Raw genomic sequence first — 5,421 nt, 5'->3', positions numbered from 1 at the left:
TTGTGTACTAAATTTAAAGAAATTCTGAATAGTGAATATGCAATTATTATTATAAGTTCAAAGTTCAATTTAATTTAAATTAATGTATTTTGTAAATTGGTTTTATTTAATAGATAGTAGTGAATTACTTTATTTAATTTACTTTAGTATGTGTTGTATAACTTAATTTAAACCAGAAGCAAAACGGGATTATACTTTCAATAAACTACACAATTTACAGACCAGTTGTGTACTAAATAAAAAGCTATTGTGAATAGTGAATATGCAATTATTATTATAAGTTTATAAGTTCACAGTTTACAAAAGCTTTACAATTTAGTTATTATTTTGTTCATATTTGCATATCTAATTTATGAAAAGTTAGTGTTATGTGTTTTGGCTTTTTAATTTCTTTATTTGTACAACTGTTAGTTTTATATTCTAAAGAAACATTTTTAAATAAATATGTTTAACAAGTAACTTAAAAATGGAAGAAATATATTGTATATATTGAACTATTTATATTTATTCTAGCTATTTGCTTAGTGTATTTATTAATGTGATTATTTTATTTTGTTGTTTGTCTTATAGTTTAATCGTATTGTGTTGAAATATATTTAACAAATACAGAGGTTTAAAGTAAGTTTAAATGAAAATAAAATAAGACATATAGTTGAAATATAAGTTTAAAAAAAATATTTTTTTTTATTTCTTTGTTTGTTTGATTGTTTGTTTATTATATAATCGCGACGTTTCATTTTATTACTTTTAAGCATACTAAATATAATAATAGGCATAGTTAGAGGAAAAATTCAATTAGTTTCTAACGTAATAAAAAAGTTTATTTCCACAAATAAATAAATACCTGAAAAATCAAATGAAAAATAAATTTCGCACTCTTGTATTGTGAGTCATAATAGGTTATTACTGTTACCAACAGATACTAGCGAAGGCTTTTTAAAGTTCTATGTTAATTCAATGTATTTGTACTTAGTTTTATTAAAATGACAGTATTGATGGTTACGTTTATTAAGTATGTTTATTTAACGTTATGTAACTCAAGTAAAACCAGAAGCAAATAAGGAGACTACTTTCAATAAACTACACAATTTACATACCAATTGTATACTAAACTTAAAGCTATTCTATTCTATTTTATTCTTGATAGTTATTTTAAAGTTATTAAATTATACAAATGTATTTTATAAAGTAGTTTTATAAAGTTACTATAGTTTTTTTAACTTACTATAGTATGTGTTATATAACTTTAATTAAACTAGAAGCAAAAAGGGAGACTACTTTAAATAAACTACACAATTTATTGTTATATATAACTCTAATAAAACCAGAAGCAAAAAGGGAGACTACTTTAAATGAACTACACAATTTATTGTTATATATAACTCTAATAAAACCAGAAGCAAAAAGGGAGACTACTTTAAATGAACTACACAAATTAAAAATATATTATTATTTATAAATCAATCGTGTTGTGTTTCAAAATAAATTTTTCAAATAATGATTTACAAGTATTTATCAGTTATTTAGTTTTCTTTTTATAGTTTAGCCGTATTGTTTTATTTATTTGTTATTATCTTTATTTAATTGTTTGCTTATTATATTTATCGCCATGTGCTTAAAAAATAAAACAACTATAAAGATTTAAAAAGTAAGTTTAAATAAAAATAAAATGAAACATATAAAATAAATTTATGATTTTTTTATTATTATTATTATTTTTATTTAATTGTTTGCTTAACATATTTATCGCGATGTGCTTAAAAGAATAGAACAAATACAAAGGTTTAAATAAATAAAAATGTAAGTTTTAAATAAAATAAAATGAAACATACAAAATAAGCTTATGATTTTTTATTATCATTTTTATTATTTTTATTTCATTGTTTGTTTATTATATCTATCGCGATGTGCTTGAAAAATAAAACAACTATAAAGGTTTAAAAAGTAAGTTTAAATAAATATAAAATGAAACATATAAAATAAGCTTATGTTTGATTTTTTTATTTTATTTTTATTTAATTGTTTGCTTATTATATTTATCGCGATGTGCTTAAAAGAATAGAACAAATACAAAGGTTTAAATTGTAAGTTTTAAATAAAATAAAATGAAACATACAAAATAAGCTTATGATTTATTATTATTATTATTATTATTTTTATTTCATTGTTTGTTTATTATATCTATCGCGATGTGCTTAAAAAATAAAACAACTATAAAGGTTTAAAAGGAAGTTTAAATAAAGATAAAATGAAACATATAAAATAAGCTTTTGTTTGATTTTTTTATTTTATTTTTATTTATTTTTATTTAATTGTTTGTTTATTATATTTATCGCGATCTGCTTAAAAAAATAAAACGAGTATTAAGGTTTGAAAGGTAAGTTTAAATAAAAATAAAATGAAACATATAAAATAAGCTTATGTTTTTTTTTTTTTTTATTATTATTATTATTTCATTCAATTTTTTGTTTATTATATTTATCGCAATGTGCTTAAAACGATAAAACAAGTATAAAGATTTAAAAAGTAAGTTTAAATAAAAAATAATACAAATAAAGTTTATTTATAATAAACAAACATATTTAAAACATTAAAAAAAGTAGTTTATATATATTATTTTTTATTTATTTCTTTTAAACATATTAAATAAAGTATAAAAAAAGTATTAAAACATTTAAACGTAGCATAAATAAGCTTAAAACATTAAAATAATTGAAAGAAACAAACAAATTGAAAAAAATCGGCAAAAAAAGTTCAACAGCAACATTTGAGCATCATACACGTATGCATTACTTTACACTAGTGAGAGAGACGTGTTTGTGCGTTCGGTCGACTTGGCGAGAAAGCGGGCTTAAAGCATTACTGTTTAGCACCCGAGGCGCGGCTATTGCAGCGGCGGCGAACGTGCTATGTAAACGCATTGGAGCAGCGTATGAAAAACTACAAGCGTCCAGCGGCGGTAGGCTTATAGCTTTGCGAAGTCGTCGAGACGAGTAGCCGACGCAGGCAGGCACGGCTCGAGGCGGGTAACTGCAGCAGACAGATGGCGTGTTGCTGCTGACGAGTTAACCGGCAGAAGGCAAACGGTTGGTCGGGAGAAAGAACAGTCAGTTGTATAGCTGCATGCTGCAGTCGACGCGGGCTGGCGCTTTAAACAGCAAAAGGCCGGCGCCGACTTTCAGTAACGTTCGCAAGGCTTTTAAGCCGAGTGATAGAAAAGGTCTGTATTTATACAGTAAAAACGCTCAGTCGAGCAACGGGTTTAAACGCCCTCGGATAGTTATCTGGTTGATCCTGCCAGTAGTCATATGCTTGTCTCAAAGATTAAGCCATGCAAGTGTAAGTACGAGCTCACGTACAGTGAAACTGCGAATGGCTCATTAAATCAGTTATGGTTCATTTGATTGTACGCTTTTACATGGATAACTGTGGCAATTCTAGAGCTAATACATGCGTAAAGCGCCGAACTGACGTGAGGCGCGCATTTATCAGACCAAAACTAACCGGCTTTCGGGTCGTTACAATGGTGACTCTGGATAAGCTTGCGGATCGCACGGCCTAGTGCTGGCGACATCTCATTAAAGCAACTGCCCTATCAACTATCGTCGGTACGGTATCGGCCTACCGAGGTTGTAACGGGTGACGGAGAATCAGGGTTCGATTCCGGAGAGGGAGCCTGAGAAACGGCTACCACATCCAAGGAAGGCAGCAGGCGCGCAAATTACCCATTCCCGGCTCGGGGAGGTAGTGACGAAAAATAACAATGCAGACCTCGTACGAGGTCCTGCAATTGGAATGAGTACACTTTAAACTTTTTAACGAGTATCCATTGGAGGGCAAGTCTGGTGCCAGCAGCCGCGGTAATTCCAGCTCCAAAAGTGTATATTTAAGTTGTTGCGGTTGAAAAGCTCGTAGTTGGATATAGGGACGGCGAGGTTGGTCGGTCGAAAGGCTAGCACTGGCCTCGTTGTTCTTGTTGGTCGGTGCCTTCGCGGTGCTCTTAACTGAGTGTTGCGGTGGTCCGGCAAGTTTACCTTGAAAAAATTAGAGTGTTCAAAGCAGGCTTTACGCTTGTATAATGTTGCATGGAATAATGGAATAGGACCTCGGTTCTATTTTGTTGGTTTTCGGAGCACGAGGTAATGATTAATAGGAACGGACGGGGGCATCCGTACTGTGCCGTTAGAGGTGAAATTCTTGGATCGGCGCAAGACGAACGACTGCGAAAGCATTTGCCAAGAATGTTTTCTTTAATCAAGAGCGAAAGTCAGAGGTTCGAAGACGATCAGATACCGTCCTAGTTCTGACCTTAAACGATGCCGACTAGCGATCGGGCAGTGTCGAACTTAAGAACTGTCCGGCAGCTTCCGGGAAACCAAAGTCTTTGGGTTCCGGGGGAAGTATGGTTGCAAAGCTGAAACTTAAAGGAATTGACGGAAGGGCACCACCAGGAGTGGAGCCTGCGGCTTAATTTGACTCAACACGGGAAATCTCACCCGGCCCGGACACAGCGAGGATTGACAGATTGAGAGCTCTTTCTTGATTCTGTGGGTGGTGGTGCATGGCCGTTCTTAGTTGGTGGAGCGATTTGTCTGGTTAATTCCGATAACGAACGAGACTCTTACTTGCTAAATAGCTGCTCGACCCATTGGGTCGGAGACAACTTCTTAGAGGGACTAGTGGCTTTTAGCCACACGAGATTGAGCAATAACAGGTCTGTGATGCCCTTAGATGTTCGGGGCCGCACGCGCGCTACACTGACCGGATCATCGTGTGTTCCCTAGGCCGAAAGGTCCGGGTAATCCGTTGAACCCCGGTCGTGCTAGGGATAGGGACTTGCAATTGTTTCCCTTGAACGAGGAATTCCCAGTAAGCGCGAGTCATTAGCTTGCGTTGATTACGTCCCTGCCCTTTGTACACACCGCCCGTCGCTACTACCGATTGAATGGTTTAGTGAGGTCCTCCGATTGAGCCTGGTACGTGCGGCAACGCACTCGCCGGTGTTCGAAAAGACGATCGAACTTGATCATTTAGAGGAAGTAAAAGTCGTAACAAGGTTTCCGTAGGTGAACCTGCGGAAGGATCATTAACGAATCGAAATTTGATTTCAAGCGACGTCTCTTCTTTTAAGAAGGGACCGAGCCCTGTAACTGTTATAGTTCGGTCGCGTTGCTTCCTGACAGCGGGAGTAATAATTCAGCACGCAAGTGCTGGCGCGGCCGCTTCTTTTTGAACACGATTTTTTGGTTGCATTGAGATTGATTAACACGAGAGATCTCTTAGCGGTGGATCACTCGGCTCGAGCGTCGATGAAGGACGGAGCTAGCTCCGAGAAGTAATGTGAATTGCAGGACACATTGAGCATCGATATTCTGAACGCGTATTGCGGCCTCGGGTAATCCTGGGGCCACGTCCGTCTCA

The 5,421-nt window shown here is 34.2% G+C and overlaps 2 non-coding genes across 2 annotated transcripts in view; both read left to right on the top strand.

Annotated features, from left to right (window-relative positions):
* Nucleotides 1–3,281: 3,281 nt before the first annotated feature.
* LOC145848761 (small subunit ribosomal RNA) lies at nt 3,282–5,089 on the top strand. Its single transcript, XR_014372144.1, has one exon. It is a non-coding gene; the product is annotated as a small subunit ribosomal RNA (ribosomal RNA).
* Nucleotides 5,090–5,274: 185 nt separating this feature from the next.
* The window catches only part of LOC145848766 (5.8S ribosomal RNA), a 153-nt gene continuing 6 nt past the window's right edge, over nt 5,275–5,421 (top strand). The window contains exon 1 of the ribosomal RNA XR_014372149.1: nt 5,275–5,421. This exon is cut by the window's right edge and continues 6 nt beyond it. This is a non-coding gene — a ribosomal RNA (5.8S ribosomal RNA).

The sequence above is a fragment of the Thalia democratica genome, unplaced genomic scaffold (genome assembly GCF_965202585.1).
Source record: "Thalia democratica unplaced genomic scaffold, ktThaDemo2.hap1.1 HAP1_SCAFFOLD_1655, whole genome shotgun sequence".
Taxonomy (NCBI): Eukaryota; Metazoa; Chordata; class Thaliacea; order Salpida; family Salpidae; genus Thalia; species Thalia democratica.
The sequence above is the reverse complement of the archived record's forward strand: the minus strand, read 5'-3'. Positions and strand labels throughout refer to the sequence as shown.